Here is a 21450-nt window from a genome sequence, read left to right on the forward strand (position 1 = left end):
CGCGCGCAAAAAGTCGTAAAGATAAAAAAAAGTGCAAGAGGTGAATTTGACGATTATGACTGGCCATTTGTCTCGCTACGTAAATAAGTTTGCCACAGCGATATGCGTTAACGGGGCGACCGTTAAAAAATGAAGTAGTCGCGTGTTTTCCGGAAATGAAAAACTCGTTGGCTTCGTCTGATGCGTAGCTGGAGTTTCACGAGCGAACGCCACACCGCGGCTGCTCATAACGTTTATACATACACAGGAAGCGACTGCCTGTGTATATTCGTACGGAATATATGGGGCGGTTTGATATGTGCTATATATGGATATAAAAAGTTTTTTAGAGGCTCGTGTCGCGTATACTTCTATGTATCGTGTTTCTACGTACGTCGAATAATAATAAAGATGCTTACTTAATTTAGTATTATCATTTTTGCTGACTACAGTAATCGCAAGATTTTAGCATTACTTGCTTACGTTGTAGTTAAGTGAGTCATAGCAACTTGAATTGACGGAGTATTATTGTCGCAAGCAAAATACAGTTTTGGCTGAGGTGGCACACCTCTATGTGTTCATTCTACACATGGACGAGGAAAATATGTCAATGTGCCACCTATAACTTTGATAGCCAGTTAAGCGGGGAGTTCGAGCTGTGGGAGAAAGTCCATTGGCGCAAAGTTTTATTTGAAAAGGTTGAGAATACCGAGATAATGTAAGGAAATAGCCAACCACAGAATAGAACGAATATAATAACTGTCGCGTGTCTCTTTTAGGGTTTAAATTATTCATTTAAGTCACGCCTATCCGTGACCTAAACAGTCCTTTATTGCACCGTGCTTTACTTATATTGCTAACCGCGCGGTGCAGTACAGGACTGTTCATGTCACGGATAGTTGTGACATAGCGGACTTAGGGCAGGCAGATGCTATAAAATAGTATACGATAGTTGTGACTCAAATCGACCCATTATTACCCATTATACACGGCGTGTAATCAACTTCAACGCTACATGAGTAATCGCCGCAGACGACCTGACGCCCGGCGATGCGCAACCGGCCACACCTATCCGTCCGCCAGGTTAGACCGGCCTCCAGCATAAAATTTTGGCGCCAAAGTGTCGGCCGCCCGGGGAATCCCCTTTTTCATTGTCTCTACAATGGTACCTTATACAACTGATCGCCGGGAGGATTAAAGCGTCTCTGAAGGTATATTAAACGAACAATGAGGCGGAAGAGACTGCAGCGAAGCGACGATGCCGACGCCATTATAAAGTGCCACTACGCCTGCAATGCGGGTATATAGAAAGATTTCGGTGTTATGGGAAATTTTTGCCAACTATTTATTTTGCTCGATGAGAAACACACTCGAATCAACGAGTATGTTCGACCGAGAAAGATCTCTCGCATGTTTTACTAGACTTCCGAACGTTCATTTCGGCATGTTTCCGAGATAACATAATGTCATTTTTCGATCTCTCAAGAACCCTTGACCAGCGCTTACAATCGTTATTCCCCAGTATTATGCATGCACCTATTCAAAATTCAAATTCCGCCAATCGATCTCCGCGATCCCTTCAAAAAGCCCTCCCTTTGACTATCAAAGCGACCCTGGTAGAAATCGATATAAGTTTAAAGCTACAACATACCACGTATTACTAGAGATGGGTGAAAAATAGGTCCATTTTTCGACCAGCGATGAAACGCTTTTTCGGACATTTTTTACGCATTTATTGGAGTAAGAATAGAGTCATACCGTATTACAAGGAATTTTCAAGCTTGCAAAAATAGATTTCATTGTCTAAAGCAAAGCACAGGTGATAGCTAGTTGATGGCTACGAAAGTACTACGCAAAATAAGTCGGGTGAAAAAAGTGAAAAAATAAGAAAGTCACGAATATCTTCGTATGTCGTGCTTGTATAACTCTAATTGACTGTTAATTGTGTAAACCGTTTGGAAATCGATTAAAATCCGTAAGCCTCTTTGAAATTAGTGTACGACACAAGGAATAATATCAATACGAAAGATTTAAGGTTATGTTCATTCCAACAAATGCTCAAGAAATGGGAGAAAAAGCGTTTATTTCATAGTTTACAGCTCATTTTAAATTTTCGAATTTCTACCAGGGCGACGCAGCATCAGATATAGCCCGGTAAATCAAAGCCACAGCGCAGTATTACCCTCGACTTATTGATACACTTGAAGCTGCGCATAAGGACGCACGCGAAAGGTCGGGCCAGAAGGTCAACGGCGTCCGCGAGAACGACTATCATCGCAGGTGTATCAGGCGTACTCGCGTACTCGAGAAGTCAGTTCGCGCGCAGTTCAGGGTCGATTCGCGCCTGCAGTAGCTCTCTTCAGCTATTTTCGGCCAGCGCGACTGATGTCCCTGAAACACGCGAGCCGGCACGTCAGTAGCTCCTTATCGGCTCCGACGCAGTGCAGCCTCGAGGAGGTGTATAGCTCTATGTGTTTACGTGTGCCGGGGCAGCTTGCGGCCCGGCTTGGATCGGATTACTTGCGAGAGTTACGGGGTTTACGAGCTCGCAGTTGATTGTTATATGAGCGATGGGGAGATCGCGTTGCTTGATTGGTTACAGCTCGAGGATTCTTTTTGCTCGACAATTGAGGTGAATTCGATCGTCGAGGTCGCGGTCGAGGATGAGATTTTTTAGACGATATCGGAGTCACCAGCTCCGAAAATGATCAAAGACGTTCTATATATGAAAAAGGAGCAATGAGGTTGACTCTCGAGCATTTTTTATCGAGTCAATCCTCAGGGCGCGTTGAAAGAAACCAGAAAATAAAATAACAAATAACTCAAACATGTAAGGTTGAGGATGAAAATTAAAAAAATTATTTCAATAAGAAAACAATGATCGAGGGGCCTCCGTGCTGTTAAAGCACTACAGCCGTTTACTATTCTTATATGACTCACTCGGTTACAAGTCACGAGCTTGCGCCCAACCCCGTGCAGAGTCGGGCCCAAACTCGCTTTACTCACTCTCCGCGCGCTGGTGGAATCTTGAGGACTCTACTCTCGCGACTTTGCAGTAGCCACTCCGGCCCTTATCGCGCTCTACTGCCTCGCCGTGTAGCCATTGTTTCACCGCGCGTACTCAATAAATTCTTTGCTTTGCCTAACGCTTAATTTCGCGCATTTAAAGCGAGGCTTATACTAAATCCAGACGCGCTGAAACGAGCCAAAGTCCACTTAAAACTTGAGAATCCTGATGCGCACGAAAAGTCGGAATTCGCGAGCGACTATATGACTTGCAGGTCAATAATATCGTATTCGCTCGAGAATTCACGCGTCTGTCGTATAAGAGTGTACAGTGACGCGCTAGAATTCCAAAGATTTAGTTCCGTTCTGCTATCAAGTTTTTCACCTACACGCGTAATTTTATATTGGTAAAACATGGTAATGTATTTTGAGAAAAATTTCACTTAATTATCAATATATACGTTCAATCTAATAGCGATTTTCGCCAAAGAGTTCCAGCCTCTTTAGATATATTTCTCAAGCCCGTCTTCGCGTTACTACACGAAAATCCCATTTCCTCTTCAAACACGGCGTGGAAACGGCGACACCCAGTGACTGCGCGTAGACATTTTGTTAACGCTGCAGGAGATATGTGAGCAATGTCGCCTTACCTTGCGTTTCGCGATGCAGAATAGACTTGCTCCAGACAAAGTCGGAAGTCTTACTGTAACAATAAAGCTTCCTTAAAGAGGTATTTGAATTGAATACAACAATGAAAATCATATCATTTTTAGTGCACGGGCACATTAATTCTTGTGTTTCTTATTATACGCTATTTCAAAGAAGTGTATACAATAGGTAGCGAATAAGAATCGCATATAGTTGTACCAAATTTGCTCCAGATTCGCAGACGCGCCCCATTGACGAGATTCATACCCTCTCTCTCTCTCTCTCTCTCTCTCTCTCTCTCTCTCTCTCTCTTATCGCTAAACTATACGTCGCCTCTTCATCCCAGCATCCTTCGCTAAACTTGTACCGAATAATGCAGCTGATAACAATATTCTTGGCAATTTTGACGCGCAATCGTCGTCGCGCATCTCCATTTCTGACGGACGTCCAGCGGCTCAATAATAAACGTCGCGGCGTGCCTCGTTTGTTTTCAAAAGTCGCAACTAGCGTACATATATAGTCAGCCGAGGAAACTTGGAAAACGAGCCATTTCGACGCGAGGCCTACGCTATACACACCGTTGCCGTGCGCATTTGTACGCGCGCGAACAAAGTACTCCTCTCCCTCGAGCTCCCTGTGTTTCTCTCTTACGTCATTCTCTCGTCCGCCTAGCTGCAGGAGAATGCGTAATTAGTTAGAGTACGTGCTCCAGGAAGGTTCGGAGCTGTGTAAAACAGTCGCGTGCCGGATATGGTCTGTAGTGTACTTTTGAAGATGCGGAGGAGAGAAGAAAAAAGCCAGCGCTAAAGTAGTTAGACGACAAATGACTTTCGCAAGCATCGCGCGCGGCTTTATTATGTCAAAGTGCGTTATGCCTATGAATAATTGATTGAACATAATTGATTCTGCTGCTTTTGTTATTAGCTTGGAGCGAAGATTGTTGAGCGAGATGGCGATGGTATTGGTTCGCTTTGGACGCGATAATGTAAAGCGAACGTTTTGTTACTCGTAAAAATTTAGTTTTCATGATACGTGCAAGAAAAAGGCCACTTTCCATGCATGTAAAATTAATGGAAAATCGAGTTTTTCTTAGCAGCGGGTAAAAATTACTCCCAAGGGAGTCGTTTTTTCCTCACTCTGCAGCCTATACGATGGATGTGTGTGTCTATATAAGTATTTTCAAAATTTTCAATCTTTGAAAAGTCCCCGAATTTCCTATTCATTTTATATGCATGATAAGTGGCCTATCCGTAGCCCGTAGTTGCACAATATACTATTGTCTTGTATTTTAGGTATCAAGAAGAAGGTGCAGTAAAAATTACCTACTGTTGTATTTTTTCAAATTTTTATTTATTTCATGTTTGGTTTATATGATTACATTGTAGCTTAAGGATTAAAATATAAACTAATATTAGGTGAAAATATTTTCATTCACTGTTGAAAATGTGCTCAATTTTCAACAACTTGACAAAATAAGCTTGGCAATTCAATATCGTCACTCGCAGAAGCTATACACCCGCGTTCAAGCTCGGCGACAGCAGCTCAATAATTTAACGAAATCTTCGTTCTCCAGGTGAATCATCACTTCGTGCTGCATTATTTCATACATAATGGGGCGCTTTATGGTTTCGCAGACCACCGAAGAACACACGTCAATCAGACTGTTTCGTGACACCATGTCGATGAATTTGTACCTCATTCGCGCACAGTAAATCGGAAACAAGCCATTGCACTTGGTTTGAAAGAACGCATTCACGAGCTCCAAGTTCTTCGCGTATTCCATTGATCGCGCTCGGTCTCCCGAGAGCACGTCCCAAAACGACACATCTCCGTAAAATTTCATCTTCTGCATCTCTCTAAGCTGGTTTTTGCAGAGACGCAGATAACTCCTCGCCATATCATCGCGACAGAATACTAGCCGATTTTTGCCGACGATCAGTACTCCCATCATCTCCTTTCTGGCGATCTCGGCGACGATGTCACGTGTCCAGGGACTTCTCAACCTTACGGCCCGGTGAAGCGACTTCACCTTAGAGCTCATGACGTCGAGGCCGAGGTCAAAATACAGCCAGGCCAGTTCAGGTTTGTGCTCGCCTCCTAGCAGCAAGTCAAACGACGTGAGTCTCTGGTTGTACCTGACACGAAAATCGGCACCGGATTTCAGCAGCGTTTTCACGGCCTTGAGATTCTGGAAGTTGGGACGGGTAGCCTGCAGCAGAGGTGTCCAACCGTTTTCGTTTCGGGGGTCTAAATCTCCCTTGAATGCTCGAATCACGTACTCGAGCACGCCAGGTTGGACGTTGGGCACGGCCAAATGCAAGCAAGACTCTCCGCTTATATCCGAGCGGTAATTCAAGTCGCCGTTGGCCTCCTTCACTAGGAGCATCACTGTTTCCAGGTTTGTACACTCGACGGCTATGGCGATGCTTTCCATGTCTAAAGGACCTAGCTTGGCCCCGTAGGACACCAGCAGTCGTGTCATCTGATAGCAGTCGTCTATGTTGACGAGCCATCTGCCCCTCATCGCGATGAAGAGCGACATTAACGGGGTCCGATTGGTACCGTCAGATGCGTTGGCGTCAGCGTTATTCTTCAGCAGTAATTCGGCCATCTTCAGATCCCCTTGGAGGCAGGCCATGTGCAAGGCTCGGTTGTTGCGTATCGTCGGCTCGTTCACGTCGATGCCCCAGCTTATCATACCTTCGGCCAAGTCCAAGTCACCGAGACCGACGATCAGTGGGAATGAGATCCTAGCTCTCATGAACTCACGGCAGATATCCTCCTTGGATACGTCAGGCATATTCAGCATCTCCATGTAAACCCTCTCGAGTGAGTTCGGAGAACGTTGAGCTATGCTGAAGTAGATGTCATGCATGCCCATTCGGTCCATCTCGGCCAAATCTTCCAACACTTGATAGAACATGTTGAAGAGACTGAACTGGTCGACTAAATGAAGAAAACTTGGTTTTTCTGTATCTGCGGTAGACTTTGCAGCTGCAGCAGTAACCTGCCGAGTCGAAACACTTTCTTAGACTGAGCTGAACTCGGTCCAAAGAACAACGATATTCTCTGCAAGTCTGAGCGAGTGGGGATCAGGGAGACATCTTCGTCGGTGGGTGGAGTAATACCCCATTTGGTCTAGACTTGAAATATACCTGGCGGTGATGCTCTTATTACAAACTTGCATCGCGTAAAAGTGAATGCACTGGTCTACAGGGGGCGGGGCAGCCCAGGTAGCAGATTCGCCTGGCTTGCGAGGCCTGTCTATACTGTATCAGATCCGTATGTCTGTCTGTATGCATCATCCACGAATTTCGACAAACTACATGCCATTTCTTGGAAAATTCAAGACAAAATTAACCGCTGTACCCACTCAAATTTTACAAGCACATAATATTATGCTTTGCCTATATCCAAAAGCGTTGCACAGCCAGACTTTTTACGACACCCTCGAGTTACACGACAACTGCCGGTGCCATGCCCCTTTGAAAAATCACAAGAGTAAGAGGTATAGCACGGAAGGTAAAACCCGAAGAAACCGGACGACTAGCAAGAATAATGATCCCCCGCCGAGAGGAGAGAAAGAGCTGTCGTCGAGAAAGCTCGACTATGCGCGCTCGACGTCCATTCGCACCGCGATCCCCAGCACTTAGCGACTGCATAGCGCATTGCGCGACGCCTCGAAACTTTCCTCCGCAACGGAATTGCCTTTGTTTAGACTTTAATACACGTCTTCGCTTTGATCGTCAGCGATTTTGTCGTGTATCAGTTGAAATTTTTCGGTGAAGCTTTTGCGAGATATAAAAGGCGCGAGATCGGTGCCTTTCAAACATCTTCTTGGGTAATAAGAGATACAGAGAAAGTTTTGAGGAAGATTTTGATCGTCGTTATAGAGTTTCAGAGAATTTTCCTAAGTATATACACACACGTTTTCTTATCTTGACATTACTTCAGGAAGATGTGACTCTAAAAGCGGCCGTCGGAACATGCATATCTCAAAGAGTCGAACATGGCACATCGTTGTGAAATCATTTCAGAGTTTTTACAGGCCTATTTTACGATCATCCTCGCAGTACGTTTTATACAGATTTTTATTTGCAGACTCGATAAAATACTAACGAAAATACGCATACATCCGCCCCCGCCGGCCTCGACAAACGAACAAACATCCATCTAAACGAGCTCGCATCCGCTCAGCAAGTGTGCAATAACGAGCTCACGAGGCGCGAAAGTATAAGTAAGGTGTCCTCTGCCGAGCAATTAATTCAGGTCGGAAACTTGAGTGGCGAGCACGACGTTATATTACACACACGCGCACACACGCACGCACACACACACACACAGAAACCGCAGCAGGCATGTATCCGCGGCGTCGTCGACGCTGTTGGGGCGCTCCTAATCCCCCGTGTAAAGCCTGCCGTGTGCGTACAGTATATTGCAGAGCCAAGAATTTGCATATTTGTTCGCGCGTTCGTGAGCGGTTCGGAAAAATGCGCTGCCCGTGTTCTCGGAGTTAAGTTCATTTTTATAGAGAGGTGTAGACGCCGGAGAGGGAATTTCGAGCGATTAGTTTGCTGACTGGTTGCCTATATTGAGGATTAACGGAGCGGGGGAGGATTTACGCTGGTGGGTTGAATTTATTGAAATAGGGAACAGACATGATTTTTAAAACCTTTTTTAAAATAAAGTCAAGAATAAATCTTACACAAAAGTATAAGAGCTACGATTTTTACTGCAATATTTGTTAAGTAATATTGTTTTGAAAATTCAGTTTGCTAATAATACGTTTAAACGATTGAGAGCTCACGTGATCAATATGGCGGCGCGAAGGATGAAAATATATATAGGTGTATAAACGTATGTAAATTTTAATACATAAAATAACCTTATTGTTTTCTCCGAAATCATAATAGAGATGAGAGATAATGCTTCAAAATCAAAATAGATTCATGATGACTGAATTTATGCACTCAAATAAAAACTACTCAAACATATGAATTTTTAATTAATCATATTAGGGCCAAGAGGTACTAAATCAGCAAAAAATGTATGCATAACGTATTCTTATGCTATTTTCTACTGTGTATAAGTATTTATATGTATATAGCAAAACCATGTCTGTTCCCTATTAAGCGTTATAGGTTTACACATTGAGCTTCCTGCATTGTCGCAGAGTAGAGTTCTAAAAATAATCGAATTGTTGTAGATTCTTCGAATTTCAAAATAAACTTGAGGCATTATTAATACAGTTTTCCAATAGTGTTATACTTTTATAAACTATAGCCAAAACCTGTTTAGTCTGATATTGTCATTAAAAAATATTATTACGATAAGATCAGTTTTATAAACAACGAATGCTTTGATACGAAATCGTCCATAAAACAAAATAACAAAAAAATGTGGAACGCTTCACGATTTTGCGTGTCATCCTTGCGCAGGGGCCATGCTAATCTTCTCTGTATCGTTCCAATTTTAGTATATGTACTGCCGAAGCAAGTACATCCGTAGAGCGCTCGATGCTCCTTATGTACGAATCACGGTAGATTCTTACCGCTTGCGAGAGACAAATGTACGGGTAGCCATCTGGCGGCGAGTCTATGTATGGAGTTTCCTTAGCCTTATACAGAGGGCGCTCTATTGCGAAATTCAAAATATCTCCACGTGTTCAGCATGGTTATAATGGTTGCTTACAAACAAAAGCGTGTCTCAGATATACTTAGGTCATACGAATTTCGCCTCTCTTGGAAGGTGTGAGTGTGAGTTTTAGTCTAGGCGCGCTGAGCACTTTTCGTCGGACTTGAATAGCCAGTAGATCCCCAAGGTTATTTCTATGTATTTTTTCCTCCTGAACATGAATTTCGAGGGTGGAATGCCCAAAAGTGGTCAGGTAATTTGTTATTAACAAATAAATTGTTTAGTTTCTTTATATTATTCTAAATCGAAAATGTTCTTATACAATTTTCTGAAAAAGGCTTTGTTTTTGAGTAAAAATTGATCAAGTTTGATAAAATTGAGAAAAAAATCGTGATTTTGACCGGATTTTAGTACTCTTTTACTCGAAAAGAAAGCCTTTATCAGAAAATCTTATAAGAACATTTTCGATTTAGAATCATATAAAGAATCTAAAAAACTGTTTTTGGGTTAAAGTTTTTGGGAAATAACATAATATTGTTGAATCTTAACAATTAATTTGTTAATAACAAATTACCTGACCACTTTTGGGCATTTCACTCTCGAAATTCGTGGCAAAAATACATAGAAAAAACCTTGGTGATCTAATGGCCTTTCAAGTCCGACGAAAAGTGCTCAGGGCAGAATAGATTATTTTGGCCAGACTTAATTTTTCGGAAGCAACTTTTCACACGCATATTGTTATTCCATACGTTTTTTTCAACAAAAACTACCACTAAGCGTGTTAATACCGAGGTTTCCATATCTAAACTCAAATCGCAATACTGTTCGTGTAACTGGATTCCAGTTCTTGCCTAACTATTATAATGGACAGTTATTATAAAAAAGGCGATTTAAAAAAAAAATTGTAAAAAAAACTGGCAAATAAAACTCCCAAGTCCTTAGATTGAGAACCTAAAAACTTGGCAGTTACTATAGGATTCCGTTTCTACCAGGGTATACATGTCTATAAACTTTTGTTCATCCAAATTTAAACATTTTTTAGAAGCTTTTTTGCATTTCACAATGACAATTGAAACAATTATAATACACGACTTGCGACATTTAAAATATTTCTTATATAAAATGCCCATTGCGTGACACAGCTTGTTGCAATAGAAACGTTGCATTATCTACAAAAAATTAATATCGGTAAATCAAGTCGCAAGGTATCAGGTAAAGTGCCATTTCTCAGAATCCGAAGGAATGCTACCCGCAGAAAATCAAGTTGAATCGGATGCAAGAGCTTCCAGTAGACGCGAACGAATCAATTCGTGGACGCACCGGCGGTAAAGTTTCCGCGCTCAGCAACTCAACCTTTCACCACCGCGTAGCTTAGGAATACGTACTTCCGCCGTAGCACGACTGTCGCGAGATGCAGAAGTAAGAGAGAAGGATCGCCGCCACGTTCCGCGAATCGACGAATTCCCCAGGATAAATTGCGCGTTCGCGAGCGGAAAGGAGATAACGAGGCACTTAAGGGAGCTGTAGGTGTCGCAGTAAACACACGCATGCAGCCCTTCGACGACGCATCCATTTGCAACGAGCGATGGAAAATCCGATCGAGATGCTCTCGCTCTGCGATGATAAAGCTCTCAGCTCGTTGTTCATTTTAATATACGCATAGTTCTACCAGAAATAGCGCTCGCGCTTGAAATCAATAACGATCGGACGTTTATTAGTCCATTGATGGCGGCCGGTGAGATGTATTAATCGCTAATTATGCGACGAGTTTATCCTTTGATTTATCATCGACCATATAACTGAATACGCTATGAGCCGACTGCATAGGTTTATGGCACAGAGTACGACTGTACATTGTTACGTTCGGTGTGCGGCAGCTTGTGCATACACGAGTAACGTTACACCGCGCAATATGACTGCGGATATAGATGAAATTCGCGATACATCGCTATGCTGCTCTTATTCGATTAATTGTAAACAATTGATAGTTTTCAATCCGCAGTGGTTTGACTGGGTTTGAGCTCGTATTACCTACTGTGCGTGCACGTAATACGGGTTTGTACGGGTTGGAGATAACGCTGAACTGCGGAACTCTGATACGGTTGGGATCTACAACAATGAACTTTTTTTAATCACCAGTCTTTTATCTTGCGCTTGCGCCAAGTAATCACGTCGGTATTATCGGTTTTCTAAACGCTCCAATTGTCATCTAAGAAAGATCCAAGGCATGAAGACGTTCAACAAAAGATCGAGCTATGCTGATTGCTGTCTTTCATCATGAACTGACAATAGCCTGATCAAAAACATCTTTCAGTGGATTCTCATTTTCGTCGGTTATATTGCATTTTAATTTCGACTCCGAAAAAACGATGATTAAAATTCTGGTGTATTTTTCTGAGATTAGCTGCAAAAAGGATACTTTAGAAAGATGAAGTCTTGGGCGATATTAAAATATTTCAAAACTTGTCTATAGCAGAAGGTAGATTAAGGAGCAAGAGAAAGTACAGACTAGTAAGTCTTTTGAAGGCAAATTTATAGTGTTTACATTATTGTGGTTTGAAAAAATAGTGTATAAGATAGGTATACTTCTTGAGAAGTATGCATATTATGAAATATTTGAATATAGGTATTCATTGCTATATTAAGATCAAATTATGGCAAAATGATTCAGCATTGGTATGACATTATTCAAGGATATGAATTGAGCATATTGTCAACCAAACAGACAATAGGTCGACATGCAGGCGAGCGAATGAAATTTCCATAATCTCCATTCCCAACTAATCTTATTCACGGAAGAGGTCAAAGCCAAAGTAAACTGCAGACGCAAGAGGCGCGCAGGGATTTTTTTTAATTCCTCGCAAAGGCTCTTATTACCTAATTGCAGTAAGTCCTTCGCATAGACTCGGTAGCACGTAGTGCATTAAAATCGATCGGCGGCGGCGCTGCCGCCGCCGTCCTGAAGAGCTGCACTAAAAACGAAGAAGGATAGCCCGCCCGCGCGCGGCGAGAGGAGTTGGAAAAACACATCGCGCGCGCAGACAGGAAGAGAGTCTCACCTTGACCTCGCCGCGTAGGAAATGAAAAGGCGCTGCTACTGCTGCTGCTATAAGACTGCTGAATGCAGGTAGCCGTAGTCAAGGACTCGTATGTAGATCGATGATGCGTTTATAATGCTTGCACTGCTGCGTCGGCCGCGGATGAAGCTAATCTCTCGGCCGTTATTCGAGACTTGTGCGTGCAGGAGCGACGAGGGGTATCGCGAGCGCTTCTTTGCTCTCTCTTTCTCTGTCTCTCGTAACTCAGACGAGCGCGGAAAAAAGCGGAGGACGCGTGTTACAGGCAAAGATGAAAATCGATAAGCCGCGCTGCGGGATGCGGAGTACTCTTCTTCATAGCGGACTAGAACTTTGCAGACTCGCGTAAAGTTTTACGTAGAATTAATAACAACTGCAAGCGGCTTAATTTTTATAGTAGATTGAATTAATTTCAATTTGAAAAACCCTCTCGGCAGCCCGGCCGTTATTGCTCTTATTAAGTACTTCTCTATTGGCGCGCTTTTTTCGCCCTATCTATCAAAATCAATTTCAGGCTGTCTCGTCGCCAGTAAGTAGCAGTTTTTCAAGCGTCTCCCCGTGTCGCGCAGGCGAAATTGAAAAACGCCGATCAGTCATGCTCCTAGTGGTAGCTCGCGTCGCGTCGTGAAAAAGCGATTCCGGACGACAATTGCGAGCATTTATTGCGCCCGCAGTATAAAAATAAACCGTTTCCTCTATACAGAACGGGAAAATCGTCGAGCGTGGGATGCACGAATTCTTTTTCTTCGCGCGAATAGAAGCGAAAAAAACGAGAGCACTCGAGAGAAGAAGCGAATTCAATGGAGAAAAATCGCGATACACGTACCGCAGGACGCGCAGCGCAGGCTGAAGGGGAGGGGGGAGAATCGCGCGTGAATGGTCCCGGCGCTCTCGTTCATCGAACGCGCGCGATAAAGAGCCCCCGCTCGCTGTGTATATGCGCGTACCGGGAGCCTGCGCAGGACGCGTTTACTCTCTTCCCTCGATCATGGTGTGCTGCTTGTAGACGCCGCACCTACACGCTGCATCGAGGCGTCTTGACGCCGGTCTCGGAATTTTTCGGCTCCGCGGATCGATACTCGAAAAGCCGCTAGAAAAACAGCGGACGTTCTCGCAGTGCAAGCGGGAGAGAGCGAGAGAGAGAGAGAGAGAGAGCGAGAGAGAGAGAGAGAGAGAGAGAGAGAGAGAGAGAGAGAGAAGTACGATTGTAGGTGTATACGGTACAACGCAGAGCCAGGACCTCGGCCGCGGAGTCCCGTAATGGCCGTAATAAAGATAGGGGGTGATTGAGAAATACGTATTAGGAAGAGAATGCGCGGGGGTGGGTGGGGGAGACAGCTCTGGTGGGGCGGCAGCCGGGGTTCGCCGAAAGCAGGAGGGAGTGGGAGGCTGCTGCTGAGCTCCAGCGGCCAGCGCTGCTGCGGCGCGAAGCCTCCTCAGTGTCGGCGCAGTGGCCGGGCCATCGTGTCCTGCGCCCAGCTCGCGGTACTCTAGCTTCATGCGCACACACACGTATACGCGTGCATCTGTCTGTCTGTGTCTCTCTCTCCTTCGCTCTGTCCTCTCCCTCGTCGCTCTCTGCACATCCTTCTGTCTCTCGCTCCGCTCCGCTCTCCCGAGGCTCCTCTACATGTGCACCCGAGCAGCGTATAGCGCATAGGTGTTGCTGGCTCGGGAAAGAGAGCGCGCGCCCGATCGCCGGTGTGATATGTGACATTGGCTGTGCGACGTTATCACCTGCTAACGCTACGAAATCGTCCTGCCGCCCTTGCTCTTTCTCCTCCTCCTCGTCGTTGTCGTCGTCGTAGCACCAGCACCAGCGCGAGGAGAAGCGCTCAGTGATTCGAGTCAGCCTGCAGTCAGGCATGCCGCCCGGGCGAGCGGCGCTATCGTCATCGCCAACGTCCTCATCATCCTCCTGGCGGCCTTGACGCGACTGAGCAAGGTAAACACATAAGAGCAAGGTGAGTCCTGGGGACGCTGCGGAAAGGAAGGAGCCGAACGAAGCGCGTCTCCTGGGACAACACGCCCAGGACGGAGAGCACACATCCGTTCCCTCTCTCTCTCTCTCTCTCTCTTTCTTCTCCTTCTTTGCGCGCGCATTGTTCCGGGGCAGGAGTAACGCGCCTCTCTCTCTCTCTCTCTCTCTCTCTCTCTCTCTCTCTCTCTCTTTCTAGCTGTGTAAAATTGCGCTAATACCTGCCCCCCGTGGACCGCTTTCCTTAGCGACGCTACTGTTTGGACCTTCGTGGCTCGATCTGCTCACGCGGCTCTAATTGCCGGATGATTAGCGAAGAGTCGAATGCCCGAGCGGATGTGATGGTTCATTACTATTTACTCGCATTATTTTGCACCCATAGGTACGCGCTACAAAGCGAAAATTCCCTCCACGCCGAAATTAAAACTCTCGGTAAAAATGTTATATATATAATGTGATAAAATATAATAGAATACATCGCGCGATTAAAGTTCCGCCCAGTATAAAAGCGACTGTGGAATACGTATAATACGTGGATGGATTTTGTGGACTTGTCACTGCTCCGACCTGTTATCTCCATGATAATTCCGCGTTCGGCCGAATCCCCACTCGTTTGAGCGAACGCGAGATATAACTGTGAAAACTGTTGATTCGGACAACTTCATCAACGGTTCATCGGCATAATGGATTTGCATATTTGAAAATGTTATAATCTCCGCGATATTCGAACCGTCGATCTCAATTATACGAGAAACATGGCACTCTGGTGAGAGAGCAAAGCATCCCAATTTGGAGAGAGGAACGAAAATGCAGTGGAAAGAGCCTCTGTCGGATTAGTGGATTCGGTTAACAACAAACAACGCGCATCGACACCAGCGCGCAGAACTTATACCGTCGGAATTAATTCGTCGATGTTTTTGCTTATCCTCGGCACGGCGCCTCGTCCTGTGCACAGATAAAGGCAGTGGCGTTCTTTTCAGAGCTGATCGATTCTCGTGAACGATTCGTTATGCAACGCTGACCCGCCAATTAGGCGTAATCGAGCCGTCCTTCGAGCATTTTTGTCAACGCCTCTCGCGGAACGCATATAATTAAAGCCGTTGAATAATTGCGCGTCGTATATACGTATCGTCGTCGTTCCGCGGACGATGCTTTGCGCTATTAATCGAGGTCGCGGCAGCGCTGAAAGATTAATCACCCGTCCTATAGAATCATCCTGCTCGAATCTGAAAGTTCAATCCGTCGATCGCTTGCAGAACTTTTTCGCAAAGTCGCAGACGAGAGTGGCCGCAGCGGACGCGACGCACACACGCGCTCGCTGCGACTCCGCGAAGGCAGAGCGACGGGAGAGAGAGAGAGAGAGAGAGAGAGAGAGAGAGAGAGAGAGAGAGAGAGAGGAGGGAAAAGAGTCGAGGCGGTGGTAAACACGGCAAGCACTTCTCGGCGGGCTGAGTGGATACTGACTGCGCTGTGCTCGCTCGTCGCGAGGAATTTCGCAACTATTCTCGTTTAGTGGGCAGCGAAAATGTATACGGGCGATGGCCGACATTAAACGGCGTAATGCTCCTCCGGGCTCTACTCCCAGCTTCCTCGCTAGCTGTTTTGCATAAATAAATTGCGTCGACTTCATTCCGCGCCAGGCTAATTCCGCTCGGAGCAGATCTCGGAAGCGTATAAAATTAAAGTGCTACTACGGCTGCGCTTTTGAGAGACCGAAAAAAGGTGCGCCGATAGCGCAGAAGCTTTTCAATTTCACGAGGGCCACACACGTACATAACAAATCCATCCATTACTCCCGATTCGGCGGCAATTTCCGTTCGGCTGTTCACGGCCACCACCCCCGGTTATTCGCGCGCGCGCGCGCGCTCACGCGAGTGTCGAGCTGGTGTCGAAAGCCGAAATGAGAGACGCGATTTCGCACACGGCTTCAAATTTTCCGGTTATATTCTTGACGCGGTGTCTATTTTCGGAGCTGCTAGGCAGAATGTGCCCCATCATCCAGAGTTTCAACTCGGAGTCTATATGTATAGGTAATCCGGTTTGACGAGAGACCGAGAGTGATCGCCATTAAAACGAAGATTCGCTTTCATTAGCGGAAATTAATATCCGCCTCGAGACCTTGATATAATGCGATCCCGAGCGCTCCTCGATTATTTGATAAAAGGTGCGAGTGCGAAAGTTATGAAAAAGCAGTTTAAGCCGGTGAAGCGAAAACGCACCCGAGCAATCGCCCACGTGTCAGGAGCGGCGGCCGATTACGTAAGTAGTGGACGGGCGGAGTATGGGCCGATCTCCGGCGCTAATTGAATCGGGCCCCGCTCTGATGTCTCGGAGAGAGCTGCGCGACGCCGACGAATATTCGATTAAGCGCGACCGCCCCGGACCAGACCTTTAATTGCCACGTATTATGCAGGCTTACAAATCCCGGGGAACGTTATTACACGCAGTGATCCAGAGTCTATATGCGTGTGGGGATTGTACCCTCGGCGCTTAATTAATTTTCGGAGATCCTATGCTTGCTTCGTTTTTCGATTTGCTATTGAATTTTGTCGCGTAGCTCTGGAATAGTTTTGAGTTCTTCGCGAGAAAAAGTTATTGCAGCGTTCATTTTTGCACTCGATCTCCAACCTGAAATGGGAAAATATACGATTCAACCCGTTAACTCCATTTCGATTTGGAAGAGGCCAAAATAATACAAATAATCCAGACTTTTCGAGCCTTCTTGCGTGAACTTGCGTAAAGCGAAAACGAGTTCTTTCACGCGATTCGCTCCCTCGTCTCAATTTTTTTTCTGCGCACAAGTTCTGGCAGCTCACAAAAACAGTCAGGTTGTGCGCATTCCAGATTTTCCCCTCGATAAAAAGTTCGAGTATCAACTATAACGCGCGCTACTCACACTGGCCCGCGCTCTCGAATTCCTTCCCGAAGAATTCGCCGCCGGCGTGCTGTAATTACTTTTTGTTGTATAATTCGATCGATTTGTAAGTTCGAACTTGCGAAAGATGGACGAGGAAATCGCCCAAGTTTAATAAAAATCTAGTGTACCGCATTCCGAGGGTTCACGGTACAACGATTGCGCAAAGCTACGGCTCTAAAATTTCAATTCCACGCAACGACCCTGCAAATCAGTATCCAGTTACACGCAAAAGCAGCGAAAATCGGAAAATCAATCCGCGCATCGAGCCCTACAAGCGCTCGCCAATCATTACCCCGGTCCGCGCAGCAGCAAAGCTAGTCGCACCAATCGCGAAAAAGATCCATATAATACAGCGTATGGAATAAAGCCTCTCTCCGCTCTAGAACAAAGCCCGGCCGAACTGCAGTCTCGGCGACGCATATAATAAATATCGATACACATAGCCCGAGGGACAAGCGGCCGCATATGTACCGCTCGCAGCCTCGCAACAAGTAGACGTTGGAGGCCATTGTGCGTACGCGTACGCCGGCCTACATTGCGAGAGAGAGAGAGAGAGAGAGAGAGAGAGAGAGAGAGAGAGAGAGAGAGAGAGAGAGAGAGAGATGGCAATCGTTCGGCCTCCGGAAATTCGCGGCCGTAAGCGCTCTCTGTTGTATATTCGCGAGATCTTTCGCAATATTCGTTTAAGGCTCGCTGTGACTGCGATAAGGGAGGCCCGTTGGGATGTCGCGGGATCGGTCGCGCGCCATGAGCAGCGTTGATTTTCGATTTTTCGGAAGAATCGCAGTTGAAAAAATCGAATCGAATATCAGCCACGCCCGCGTGTCCTCCGCAAAAAGCCATCCCTCGCGCGTGTCTCGCATAAGCCTCAGCTGGAGAGAGAAGCCGTGTAACAGTATTTGCTATCCGAGTTTGGTCAGACTTTCTGGACTCTCGCTTTCTGGGACGCTCTAGAGCTCGAGAAAGAGACATATGTGCAGAGAGAGGGACCCACACAGCGAGTCTGAGAGATGAGTATCTTGTCTTCTATGCACTTGAGAGGACCATCCTCGAGTTGTATGGACAGCTGCTCGCTCTTGCTCTCTCGCCGTCGTCTCCGTTACAACTTCGAGTCTTATCCAAAAGCCCGATCGGTCTGTAAGGCGACTTTTCGGCGGACAAATCAAACGTCACTTTCAACAATTTTATTACGATAAATTGGAAAAAATTCCGCACAAAGCGTCCGGGAAAAATCGATGTCCGTTCGAAATCGCAAAATCCATTTTCGATCGGCCGATTTTTAGTAAAAAGCAGCTCGCTCGCTGGCTCGAGAGAGAGAGAGAGAGAGAGAGAGAGAGAGAGTCATCCGCCGAGGCATGAAAGGTTACATTCTTACCAATGCGGAAGAAGCGCCGAGCAGCAGCCGGATGACTAGATCCGTTCGCTCGTCGAATTATTTTCCTTCGATTATTGGTTCGAGGAATTGGCATCAGATAGGGCGGCAAGGCATAAGCCCTGGCGAAAAGTGAAAAACGTCGTCTCTTTCCTATATACCGCCGCGTAATAAGACGTCTATATAATATGTACCGCTGATATTGAACGCAGCTGTATATCCTTAATGCGATTTTGCGGGAGTTCACTTTTTCAGTCGATTGTTATCATTATTGTTATTGTGCGGAGGAGATGCTCTCGAAATTCAAAGCAGCATTTTAGCCCGACCCTTTGAAATTGTTTTTCGTACAAAGTTTTCGGTTTCATTGGCCAAGTTGAAGAATTCATCGTGAGATGGAAATGTTAGCCCCGCGAACTTGCGCTGCAACTGGCAGTCGAGATTAGCTCTCGTTTATACCCCCCTTCGTTCGTCTTTATCGAGTACGCGAGCTTTTACCTCCGAGGGAATCCCGTGGAATATTTAATTATAACTTTGAATACAGGTCAGGTACATACTCTGGTTGCAAAGCTTTTTGACGCCGTCCTACTGGTTGTTTCTTTTTTTGCGCAGGTGTTACTGATCTCATAAGACGAATACAATGAGTTTGATGGTTTAATCTCTGAAAACTGCAGCAAGTACTTAGGAATTCTCTAAAAAACGTGTCGTAAGAACAAGGCCAAGTATTTATTTACTCGGAAAGATTAAAGCAGTATTAGACGTTACATGCACGACGGGGGACATGAAGTGAACGTACTTTCGCGAACTTTCGCGGAGCGAAGCGCACAGGAATGAGGAAAAAAGGAGCTGAAAATTAAATAGGATATCGCATAGCTTAAAAGACACTTTGGCTAGAAGCTACTGGACTTCCGAACAATTTCCGCGAAACATAAAGTAGATATTCAAGGCGGAGGCAGGAACAATGTATTCAGCAGGATCGTCGTCGCCGCGCGCACTTAACTTTCACTTCGTACTCAATCTGCGTCTCATATACCCTGTATTGTAGACGTAGTCGTCTTACGAGAGCGCAAACTTTCCCGAGTTTACGACTGACGTCGTTCGAGAAAACATCGATCCACAAATTGAATCTCTCCCCTGACGCGATACCGCGAAAAATCCCCTTTTGATAACGCTACGATCGAGACTCGAAAATCGTTCGCTCCACTTTGAGGAAAACTTGCCGTGCGCTCCAAACAAGCACGAGTCCATCGTGAGAACAGCCCCGCCGCGCGACAATAATCTCTCCGCAGTGGTATACATATGCACTTGGCTGAAACTTGGGGCGCGTCGTGCGCTGTGCTCTCGCTTACTTATCTCTCTCAGCGATGCATTGTCTCGTTCTCCGCCGAGAGGGGTCGGGGAGAAGGGGGGGGGGGGAGATGAAAAGTAGGGGGCGGGAGTTTACACGCGCATGTGGAAACTTGTCCGGTCGACCACGCGATCGATAGAGGCTTTTATAAGCGTGCAGTGCATGTGCGTCGACGCCTCTTCGTTTCTATTCTTATTATTTAATCCGCGCCTTTGTTTCTCCCTTTCGAGAATCGACGCTTCTTTTTTGGTTCTCGCTCTCGGGATCTTTTTCGTTGTCGGGGATTAAATATTACGACAGGCGAGTTTATCAGTTAACTCTGTGCTCCATCCGCAGAGTTGCAGCGAGACGAGTACACGACCGGCTGATGAATTTAAAAAACAATCCGCGTAGCTGCTCGATCTCCATAATCAATGTAGCCGGCGCGGCAAAGTTAATTCACCTCCTCCTCGTTCTAGGCCGGCGCATAAAAAGTTAAGCACTTGCCCGGCAGCTATATAGCGCTCGTCAAACATGAGCTAGAGCGAGGAGAGTAAGAGAGAAAGAGAGAAAAAAGTCGAGTAGCTAGACATTGAAACTACTTGCGGGGCGGGGCGAATCAAATTTCTGTAATTCCATCAAGCGAGAGCACGATTACTCGCACTCAGCCGTCCGATAATTAGCTTGGAACTTTCCGCTTAGGAGGATCGGTTGAAAGGGTGGAATGCGAATGCTGGCGGTTGCGGTGCGGTGTGCTTGAATCTTGCATACGTTATTAAGCAGCGGAGAGGGTTCGTTATTTTTTTGTTTGCGGCTGCTGAAGGGCGTTTGAGGGTTGAGACTCTTTACCCCGAGACTCGCGTCGAATGGGGGAATTATTCAGGTGCGAGAAATTATTCTTGAACTATGCATGATCCTTCGCTCGATTCCCAACAAGTTTGCGATCGAGGGACAAAATACTGGAATTCACACAGTGCAATCGTATGAGTTCGGGTGTGTTTTTCGTTTTGTCCTTCTGCACGGAAGAAATAAGCTCCGTCATATACTGAGGGAATCAGTCGGAGTCAGTAGCGCCGTGAACCGAAGCATTTTGGGAACGGACTCTATTTTCCCTATTGTCTCTGGTCAGCGAATATAGGTGGCCCTAAAAATCGCAAAAATCGCCCTCGCGCGCACCGAAGACAGCATTACGACGCGCAAGTCCTCCTCCAGCAGCCAACGCACAGATGCTGATAATTCCTTCCCATCCGCTGGCCGCGGCTGTTAGAGCGATTTAATACAGGATACCGTTTGTCAGCTCCACTATAGCCGCGCACAGCGCGCTGCAGTGCCAGCGGCGCAATTTAATCCCGCGATAAATAATCCTGCCAAAGTGTCAAAGAACCGCCACCGGCTCTGCGTGTATATACATGCACACCAGATATATGTGCAAATCCAGAAAAAACCGGACACTTTTCGGGGTCTGAGTGAACGAAATTGAAATTTAAGGGCACACCTCCCAGACCAACTTTTTTG

The 21450-nt window shown here is 45.9% G+C and overlaps 1 protein-coding gene and 1 non-coding gene across 4 annotated transcripts in view; one reads left to right on the plus strand and one right to left on the minus strand.

The window, feature by feature from the left end:
• Positions 1-9026: 9026 nt before the first annotated feature.
• LOC116417299 lies at positions 9027-9133 on the minus strand. Its single transcript, XR_004227603.1, has one exon. It is a non-coding gene; the product is annotated as a U6 spliceosomal RNA (small nuclear RNA).
• A 4641-nt stretch (positions 9134-13774) lies between these two features.
• The window catches only part of LOC100114586 (inactive dipeptidyl peptidase 10), a 96180-nt gene continuing 88504 nt past the window's right edge, over positions 13775-21450 (plus strand). For all 3 annotated transcript variants that reach the window (XM_031929490.1, XM_031929489.1, XM_031929492.1), the window contains exon 1: positions 13775-14289. The gene's annotated coding sequence lies outside the window, so the exon portion shown is untranslated. The remainder of the gene's footprint in view (positions 14290-21450) is intronic.

Source organism: Nasonia vitripennis, chromosome 4, assembly GCF_009193385.2.
Source record: "Nasonia vitripennis strain AsymCx chromosome 4, Nvit_psr_1.1, whole genome shotgun sequence".
Taxonomy (NCBI): domain Eukaryota; kingdom Metazoa; phylum Arthropoda; class Insecta; order Hymenoptera; family Pteromalidae; genus Nasonia; species Nasonia vitripennis.